The sequence below is a fragment of the Erpetoichthys calabaricus genome, chromosome 8 (assembly GCF_900747795.2).
Source record: "Erpetoichthys calabaricus chromosome 8, fErpCal1.3, whole genome shotgun sequence".
Lineage (NCBI taxonomy): Eukaryota > Metazoa > Chordata > Cladistia > Polypteriformes > Polypteridae > Erpetoichthys > Erpetoichthys calabaricus.
This window is the reverse complement of record NC_041401.2, coordinates 865,931-877,160: the sequence shown is the minus strand read 5'-3', so window position 1 is coordinate 877,160 and position 11,230 is coordinate 865,931.

Sequence of the window (11,230 nt, the reverse complement as noted above, 5' to 3'; positions counted from 1 at the left end):
TCCAAATGTATATGAGTAAACAAACATATGATAATCAAAAGAAGTGGCGCAACACCAGTGGTTAGTGATGTGCCTCACAGATCTGCTGTGTGGAGTTTACACACTCGGACCACTTCAACTGACAAACAGGTAAAAAAGAATGTCAGTACATGTGAAGTGTTACACGTGAGAAGGCAAACTGTGAGGTCTGAATACACAATGGGGGGGGTCTGAAAATAGAAAGACCACCTGATGGGGAGGACTTAGGAGTCGTAGAGGACATCAACGTCCAGACAGAGTGCAGAGGCCATGAAGAAGGTACATCAGGTTATATAGCGCCTTGATGTGAGGGGCACAAAACCAAGGAGGGTCTGCTCAGGCTTTATAACACACTGGTGAGGCCTCACTATATAATAGATAGATAGATAGATAGATAGATAGATAGATAGATAGATAGATAGATAGATAGATAGATAGATAGATAGATAGATAGATAGATAGATAGATAGATAGATAGATAGATAGCAGTCACTAATAGTTGATCACATCTATAGCCATCACTAAGGAGGCTCACAGAGTGTCCTTGACGTGTCCACTGAGGGTCTGCTGTGTTGTTATATCCCACTGGTGAGGCCTCATCCAGAGCCCTGGGTTCAGTTTGGGTCTCCATAAAGACACAGCAGCATTAGAGAAGGTCCAGAGAAGAGCGACTCGGCTGATTACGGGGGGCTACAGGGGTTGAGTGATGAGGAAGGATTAAAAGAGCTGAGCCCTTACAGGTGATGAAGAGGAGACCTGACTGACTGAAGTGTTTTAAATAAGTGAATGGGATCAGTCCAGTGGGTCAAGATGGCGACTTTAAAATGAGTTCATCAAGGTCACCAGGGACACAGCTGGAAACCTGTGAAGGGGAAATTCCACACCAACATGAGGGAGCGAACCACAGACACGTGGAATAAGTGACCAGGTAGTGTGGTGGACAGGAGGACTTGAGGGACCTTCCAGAACTTGACTTGATGTTATTTTGGGCCCTCCAGGTGGACAGGACTAGCGGGCGTTGTTGGGCTGAGTGGCCCGTCCTTGCCCATGTTGCTCTAATGTTCTGAAGTGTCCATGGTGGCTGTCAGCCCAAGTGAGCCTTCGTATGAAATGAATTGGAGAGAAAGCGGGTTTGAGGATGTGCTGTTAAGTCAAAATAATTTAAAGGAGTATTGAGGGAAGTATTAGATGATCTCTAAGAGCCCTCAGCTGTGAGATATTCCTTCACAAGCCGTGAATCATCACAAATGACTCTCTGAAATTGCTTCACCTCAAGCAAATTGGCAACATGAAAGGTCCTGTGATTTCACTGTCTGAACAAAGACTTTGACGCTCATTTTGACCAGACATTTCATGCAGAAAAATGAAAAGAATGAGCGTTGTAAATGTTATGTGACTCCCTCACAGGTCCTTAATGAAGCACAACTTACTGGACAATAAACTGCACACACTGGATGGCTAGCTGTTCTCTGTAACAGAAGACCAACGTCCACTTGTGAGCAACGCCATCCACCACTCCCAGCATAGCTGTCATCTTCCTTATCTCTGGATCTGCTTGGCCCGCTCATGACCGCCTGCCCGTCTGTGTCGGGTTCCTCATCTTTAATGTTTCTGTTTCCATTGCTCTGTCGGTGATGAGTCACTCTTTATCTATAGCGCCCTTTCAAATGTTACAAGTCTTGCTGGATTAGTTGCACTTCTCCTTCCAATTTGTATTTTGTGGCAGACTCGCATATCCCACAAGAGCAACTTGCAGAGGCAAAGTGAGTCAATTGTCAGCAGATCTGCAAACTCGGAAGGCGGCCCCCCCATCTGCCACCAGTGCAATGAGGGCACCTTGAAGGGCTTTGATAGGCTGCTCACGGCGCAGGGATGCACTCCAACAAATGGCATTTCTGAGCAAGTGAATCGGCTTCCATTAAAGGATTTGGGGTGAACTGAACCCTCCACCCCCTCTTCTCTACTCGGTGCAGATTTATCTCTTCGCCCAGTTTCTCCCTTCTTTCCAGATGTTTTCCTCAAAGGTTTGTTTCATCTTTGAATGGATGTACTGTGTAATATTGGTATTGAATTACTGCCAACTGCTTCATCAGGCATCCATCCATTCCATCCATCCATTACCCAACCCGCTATATCCTAACTACAGGGTCACGGGGGTCTGCTGGAGCCAATCCCACCAACACAAGGCAGGAAACAAACCCCGGGCAGGGTGCCAGCCCACCGCAGTCCATGCATTTCCTACACTTCTTATCTAGAGTTGGGTCAATCTTAGCAAGCACTGGTTATCTGAATATTAGAACATTTAGAGGAGATGAGGCCACTCAGCCCACCAAAGTCTGCCAGTCCGGTCCACTTAACTCGTCCAAAATAACATCAAGTCGACTTATGAAGGTCCCTGAAGGCCTGCTGGCCACCACACTACTTGGCCGCTCATTCCATATGTCTGTGGTTCTCTTCCTAATGTCTGTGCAAATTTTAGTGTTTACAAGACTCCAGCTGTGCTCCGCTTGCCAGTCACACACACACACCCATATTGGGGGCCGATGTAGCATCAGCATGCCACTGGACAGCGGGGTGAAACCCACATGGGCACAGGGAGGACCCAGGAGGTCTTTGAGGGGACATGCGAGTAGGAATTCCATTGTACTGTGTGACCCTGAACTACTGGGGGCCTGGCGACTCCTTCATAGAAGACCTGTTTGTGACGTCAGAGGTGTACAGCTCTGCCGGGACAATTTTAGCCCTTGTAGTTTTTCTCGTTTTATTGTTATGCCACATTGAACTACGAATGACTTCACTTCACTTGTGACTGATAGGGGGCGCTATCGCTCCCTTGAACCCTTGGATCAGACACCAGACACCAGATAAAAGTCCAAATTATTATTTTATTAGGACAATACAGTGCACAAAGCACCCTCCACTCCCCTATGCTCATAAATAAAGACACTACAGGAATCAATAATCAATCCTCCACTCCCAGACGCGTTGCCACCCTTCCTCCCGACTCAGCTCGCCCGTCTCGGATCGCTCACAGTCTCTTATAGTCCTTGACCCCGAAGTGCTTCTGAAGCCTCAGTCCATGTGAGTCCCTAGCACTTCCGGGTCAGATCAAAACTCTTCTTTTTCATCTCAGAAGTACGTCATTTCCTCTGTCGCTGTGACTAAGACGTACTTCCGGGTTATAGGGGAATTAGAAGTCCTTGCTCCTTCCTGCAGCGTCCCCTGGAGGCCCCCATGGTATCCAGCAGGGCTGTGATGTAAAACTCCACTGTCCATGATGCCCTGCTGGAACTCGGGGCACCTCTATGTTGCAAGAAGGGCTCCACCTGGCGGCCTGGGGGTATTGGCCGGCCGTATCCCACACCCTTTAATGTCGGAGTGAAAAGTCTGCCAAGTGGTCCAAATGAATCCATCCGTATTGAGGTGAAGAAACTCCATCCATCCATCCATCATCCAACCCGCTATATCCTAACTACAGGGTCACGGGGGTCTGCTGGAGCCAATCCCAGCCAACACAGGGCGCAAGGCAGGAAACAAACCTCGGGCAGGGCGCCAGCCCACCACAGGGCGCACACACACACGAGACAATTTAGGATGGCCAACGCACCTAACCTGTATCTCTTTAGACTGTGGGAGGAAACCCACACAGACATGGGGAGAACATGCAAACTCCATGTGGTGAGGACCCGGGAAGTGAACCCAGATGGGTCTCCTAACTGTGAGGCAGCAGCACTACCCACTGCGCCACCATGCCACCCCGTGAAGAAACTCATTGGGCTTTTTACAGTTTATTAAACAAGACTCTGCATTTTATGTGTGCAGACTCGGGGGCTCTGCCCGCTGCTCACTTCGCTTGCCAACCCCTAGGTGGGCGCTATGCACTGGCCACATCACAGCTCTGCCGCTGGCGTATGGGGAAGCGGATGTTCAATTTAAACAGATTGTTATTTTCATAGGAATTGTTACACATGCATAACAGAACTAACTATTGTACATTACAGCGAGTAACTAACCAAAAAATAGTAAATGTAATACATTGAAAGAAAATGATGTTTCACGTTGCGTTAGACGTATTCGTGGCATTATATGTTTTTGTTCTGTCTGACTTTGAAATGAACGCACAAAGACTTTTTAAACTTTCACCTTTACTGTAAAACTTCACTAAAAACAATACTTGGAATTAACTCTTCGTCTATCGCTTTCAATTTTGATTCCGTGTTTGGACTTTCATCGTGACAACTCAACGTATAACTGGCCGTGAGTGAATTTCATTTCTTTCTCTCTAATAAATAAACTGACTTTTTCAAATGTCGTCCCTGTGATTTGTTAATTCTTATAGCAAAAGTTCTTCTAACGGGAAACTGTCAACACTTTAATACGAATGGCGCATCAAGATCTCCTTTGGTGTCTCATGTTAGGTGGACTTCATGACCTTTCTTGTCACCTGTTCAAATACGACATGTCACAATTGTTTGTCCAGTTTTCAATACAACTAATCCTGTCCTATTGCACAGCCCATCACTCAGACATAAATTACGTAATAACATTACGATACGTCCTTCTGTCTGCAGTGATTGGGCCGGTGGGAGACCTGACGGTGTTAACGGTTGTCGATATTCTTCATGATATTGTAAGTTGATGTTGTCATCTTCCTCACCATCACCACCAACTCTTTCAGCAGAGTCTATTTCACCAATTTGACGTGTAACCAATCGACATTTTTTGTGTAAATTCGTTTGACTTCCTCGTTTCTCGCTGCTAGGATTGCCCGGGTATTCATTTTTTTCTGTTGATAACCCTTTGGGATGAAATTCTTCAACAAGTCAAGTCAAGTTGGTGAGCCTGCACTGGTACAGCACATTGCAGCACCCACTACACAACGAAACAACTCGGGATCCCAGTTTGCAACCCCCCAGGCAGACACGCGGTCCAGTGCCACCCTCTGGAAATGACCCTCTATCTGCCGCAGCCAAGTGTTACGTGGTTGACCCCTTAGCCTGGTCCAGCCACTCGGGTCCCCAACAATGAGGATCTAATGAGCCGGATCACCCTCAGGGGAGCGCGCCACATGGCCGTAGTGACAGTGCAGGTCATGTGCCTCATTCGGGACTCCACGAGCAACACAAAGTCAAACCAACGAAGACTGGACTCCTTTGGTACTGTGTCTCTCCGGAACAATCCTTCAATAAGATTTGGACATGATGCGTCTTCTTTTATTGGGAACTCAAAGTGAGGAAAATGTAAACATTTCTAAGAGCTAAGAGCACAGGAAGTGTGTGTGTCTGTCAAAAGGATTTACACCAATGAGCAGTGAGAGGACTGTGGGCGGGGCTTGATGAAGTCTCATGGCCCAAGTCTCGTCTGGCCCAGGATTTACTTTGATAATAGAGAGATATTAGGACTAGTTTACGATTACTTAGATAAAGTTCATAATAAAACATTATCTGTCCTGTGTTGACTGGTAATCAGCTGTAAACTGTGACAATACCAACTGTTACGTTGGACTCTTGTTGCTAGAAGGAAAGTCAGATTCATTGACCGAGATTCCCTGCGCTCACGTGAGTAGCAAGGAGCACACAATGGCAAAAATGGCACCGACATCTGGCGAGAGATCAAAGCGAATACGAAAAGCAAAATATGCCGAGGACAACGTCTGAACTGGGCTGTGGCTTGTTGGACTCACATTTTGATACAATCAGCTTCAACTGATTGGTCCCCAGCTTGTTGTGGTACTGACAATGTTCACCAGGGAGGACTCCCACTTAACAATGATAAGAGGTAGAAACCAGATTGTAATGCACTGCAGCTGTGACCGCCACTGCTGTCCCAGCCACGTGAAGACAGTCTGGCAGCAAGCCTGCGGCTCATTCTTAGATAGATAGATAGATAGACAGATAGATAGATAGATAGATAGATAGATAGATAGATAGATAGATAGATAGCGTAGTTGGCAGGATTAGATAGATAGATAGTGTAGTTGACAGGATTAGATAGATAGATAGATAGATAGATAGATAGATAGATAGATAGATAGATAGATAGATAGATAGATAGATAGATAGATACTTTATTAATCCCAGGGGCAAACTGGCAGCCACGGGATGCAGCGACAGACGTTTTATGTTGGTTTCTGTGTGAAAGCATCATTTTTTGGAAAAAATATTCAGCCCTGAAAGAATTAAGAAATGAATGATGTGCTGAATGCACCAATCACACTGCTGGGCCCAACGGATGTCCTCTGTCACTGTGACTGACCTGTGGCACTTGGTAAGGTGACCTGAATTTTCTGGGCCAATCCGGGGACATGGATGCATAGAGGAGCGTAGACTACAAAGCGAACGCTTATCACGTGATTTCTCGCCAAAGTTGCAGGATGCGGTAAAGCATAACCGACGTCAAAACACAGCGCATGCGCGCCGAGTTCAAATTAGCGTGGTGATGAGATACAGTACATTCAAAAAAGTGAACCAGCTGAAACCCGGGACAAAACGGGGACATGTTTCTGAGTGGGGACAGTTGTCCTAAAAAGGGGTCTGTCCCCGGAAAACGGGGACGGATGGTCACCTTACACTTGGGGACTCCAGTGCCTCATTGCCTGTCCCCGTCACGAGATGTCTGGGGCTCTTTAGGTTCGTTCAGATACCTTCTGGTCCTCAGCAGCTTCCATGCTACACTAAGAATTAAATCGGAGTCTGTTTCAGCACATTACTTCTGCGGGACGCTTCGATTGCGTCTACGGTCACACGCGATTGTCCACCGGGCTGTATCGTTGATAAACTTTGCGGAGCCATGAAAGGCTAAGCCGCTCCTCCACATTCGTAGCGTTTGTATCTCATAACCCAACACGCAGCCAACTCCGGAGAACCAGCAGGCAACACGAGGGGCGTCTACAACTCAAAGGACGCGGGCCAGCAGCGGTCGATTGACATGGCAATGCACCAATCCGCGCTGCCGCTGCTGTTTTGGCGCTCGTGTTGGAGAAATCACGTGCCTCGAAATCAAAGCGCGCGCGAAGCAAGAAGCCGACACGCCGGCGGCCCCCGAAAACGTCTGGGTGTTCGTGCTGAACGGAGAGACTTCACACAGGGGATGAGAGGGGCCTCGCGAACGCGGAGCCCCCCAGTGACAGACGAAGGGGCGGAGAATTAAAAGCACGTCAAGGCAGCAGGTAAATGGGCAAGTAGCTGGGTTGAGCACCCGGCCCCTCCCACAGGGTGTGCACCAGGAACGGCGCCCGAGACAAAGACGAGGCCCGGGGACAGACAGGGACATGAAGCCGAGTCGGGGGGATTGCTGCGGAGGATGGGGTGAGCGTCATGAGAAATGCGGTTAGAAAATGAAGGAAAGGCACCGCGTTAAATAAAATAAAAAAGTGTTTCTGATGAGGGCAGAGGATCCAAAAGAGGAGTCCAACTCCTCTGCGTGACTGCGTGCCCGAGAACGGAAAGACTGGAGGCCACCAGTTAGGTGCAGGGGTCCATTTGTCCGAGACCCGCCAAACACCCCCCACCCCAATCTGTTTGTCCCAGCACGACTGGCAGCCAATAAAAATTAAAAGCAGGTACAGGATTGGAGTTCAGATAAACCGCACAGATTGTTTTTATACCTTGATGTACGGTTAGTGCCGACCTGAATGCGTTTAGTGACGTAAAGCACGTCGAGAAGCTCACCAGAGACTCATCTCACCAGGTCAGCTCTTGTTCCAAAGACTCCGTTTTAGGTCGATTCAAATCAAAACCAGCAGACCCCTGGAGCAGGTTTGTCCCCTGAGCAGTAGCCTCCGCTTTCCAGTCGTAGATAAACTTTATTAATCCAAAGGGGAACTTCAGATGCATACAGCAGCAGAAACATAAAAACAAAGAAACCGACTCACCGGACAAATGATCAAGCCAATCGATCAATAATAAGAAATGCACCTTGTGCTGAAACTGCAACATTAATTTAAAGAATATCAGAATTTAGTTTAGGATATTGGGAGGAAGAATTGAAATGCCTGATAGCTAAGGGCAGAAGAGACCCCAAGAGGCTCCTCTTAGCACATCGTGTTGGAATGAGCCTGTGGCTAAATGTTCTTCTAGACAGCGCCCCCTGGTGGGGGTTTTTCATGATGGCATCCAATTATGCCACCATCCTCTTTTCCAGAAAAACTTCCAGTGTGTCCAGAGTTTGCAGTGTGATGGCACAGCCTTTCCCGATAAGCTTGTCCAGGCATTGTGTGTGTTTTGAGCTCAACTTGCTTCCCCAGGAGACCACAATGTAGAACAACACACTGGCTACTATGGGCTGGTAGAACATCTCCAACAGTTTGCTGCTCTCATCAAAAAGACCTGAGAATCCTTACGAAGTCCAGTCTGGCTGGGGTTAGGGTTAGGGTCCAGGTTTTTGGTACTTGTAGCTCTGTGCCGCTTCCACGTCCTCCCCCTGAATGGTGGCTGGCCTCAGAGGCTCTTTGGCACACCAGATGTCCACCATCAGCTCTTTTGTCTTGTTAATGTCGAGTTGCAGGAGGTTCTCCCTGCACCAAAAGATGAAGTCCTCCGCAAGCTTCCTGTACCCTTGACTCGTCTCCATTATTAATGCAGCCTATGATGAAGGAGTCACCTGAGAATATCTTTAGGTTGCATCCACTGGTAGTAATAATAATAATAGTTTATTTATGTAATACCTTTCACATGCTTAAAGCACTTCACAGATATTCATAGAAATGAAAGCAAAGATGGTATTAATAAATAGAATGTAAACTAATATAAAACATTAAACACTAAATAATATATAAATACATGAAAGTTCAAAGTTCATTGTCACTTGCACAGTAAGGAAACACGTTTCTCTGTACAGTGAAATTCTTTCTTTGCTGTCCACACCAAATGACAAAACCAACATATAAAGATAAACAAAAATAATAAGTAGCAGAGACAGCATAAAGTACAAAACCAGAATAGAAGTATCAAGTGTAATGTGCAGGTAGGTGTGTGATGGACAAGTCCAATACATTGTGTCAGGTCGATAGAATGAGGTGGACCACGGTTATAAACTCCAGGTTCTGATTTACAATAAGAAACAATAAACAGGAAAAATCCCGTCTTCTCACGCAGAGCGGAGATCACAGACGTTTCCTATAGAATACATTTTCATGGTAACCAACTCTGGACAACAGCAAACAGCATCAACATGTCCATGAAAGTAATCTCATACCACTCGTGCCCCACAGTTCACACATCAAGCCATCCAGTCGCATGTTCACAACGTCCCAAGCACATGATGGAGTGGTGGCTCTGAGGTTAGAGATCTGCACTGGCAATCGGAAGGTTGCCGGTTCGAATCCCGTAAATGCCAAAAGGGACTCTGCTCTGTTGGGCCCTTCAGCAAGGCCCTTAACCTGCAATTGCTGAGCGCTTTGAGTAGTGAGAAAAGCGCTATAGAAATGCAAATTATTATTATGTATCTCCACCAAAAACATGGCCAAGGAAACCACCTCTGGAAAAGACTACTGCAAATCAAAATTAAAGGCAGCCGTGTATGACGGAGCATTTGACTTGAAGGCCAACTTCACTCACTGGTTAGGAGCCCGGCCCAGTGACAGTTTATCTGATGGTTAACATTTGGATATACAGTGGAACCTCGAAATACGAGTTTAATTCATTCCAGCACTGAGCTCTTATAGTGAATTTCTCGTATCTAGAACAAACTTCCCCATTGAAAATAATGGAAATCCAGTTAATCCGTTCCGCGCCCCAAAAATATTAACATAAAATCAATTTTCCTAACAAATAACACTGATAAATAATATATACTGTAGTCTACCTTTAATAAATAACACTGGTAAATAATATAACTGTAGTTAATTTTTATGAAGAGTCCTGGCTGGCTTGAGGGAGACGATGGGGAGGTGGGGAGGAGGAAACGGGTTACTGTGGAATAATTATTTTCACATTAAATGCAAAAAAAACAATGAAATCACAAACGCGTAGATCCTCACGCTTCTGTCTGGAGATGATCCTATTTAGTGGATGCAGTGGATTCTCCATAATTGAGAGGAGCCTGCTGTCGCCCGTCGCTCTGCCTCAGATGTTAAACTGTCCATTTACATTTACATTTACATCATTTAGCAGACGCTCTTATCCAGAGCGACTTACAACAGTGCTTAGTAGTCTACGACTGTTCTTCAGTCTTTAAGGCTAGGATTAAATCTACTGTCATTAAACAAGTTACCGCTGACCAAGTTGTACACAAAACCATGCTAGAAGAAAATAGTAAGTTGTTAGTACAAAAATTTTTTTTTTTTTTTTTTTGAGATAAAGGGTAGAAAAAAAAAGTATGGGGACTTTAGTCCCCCAAGTGCTGTTTAAAGAAGTGTGTCTTCAGACGACGTTTGAAGACAGTGAGGGTCTCCGCTGTTCATACAGCTCCATGCCAACAATAGAGCCTGCCTTCCTCACCAGTTTGTCCAGGCGTGTGGCATCTTTCTTCTTAATGCTGCCTCCCCAGCTCACCACCGCGTAGAAGAGGGCACTCGCCACAACCGTCTGATAGAACATCTGCAGCATCTTATTGATCTTATTCGAGGCGGATCGGGAAACGTGTCACGCATACCCACAGCCTGGCTCGTGGCTCGTTACGTGAGCCAATGCTCGTATTTAGATCTGACTTTTTCGCTCATACTTTCCTCGTATCTTGAATTTCACGTACACAGAGCTGTTCTTATCTCGAGCTTCCACTGTACTGTATACTTGAAGGTGTATAAATGCAGGTATGTGTCCACAGGTGCACACACACACACACTTTTGTCTGCAGCTGCCTATACTGTATGTTCTGTAGCTTATGATACAGTAGGTGATGTTGGGTTCTGTTAGCTCCAAAGCTACCGAGTTCAATTCCTGTACACTAAGTACCAGGGAATAAAAGGAATTCAGATTCCAATTCTGATTCTGGATGACTGGAAGGGCTTAGTGGTTAGGAAATCTCGTTAAAGTTTCCTAGTCCACATACTTCAGGTATTTTCTGTGTTTATATTAATACTGTACATGCGACAAATAAAATATCTGCAGGAAACTGCAGTGAACTCTTCATGTGCTCAAGTGACCATTAAAGGCCTGTGCTGCATTCGGGTAAAGCACATGTGCTTAAATACGCTTCAAGTGTTCATTTAACTGGGAGCTATCCAGTCAATGTGCAGTTAAGCCGCTTACATCCAGCCTCAGTTATAAGGAGT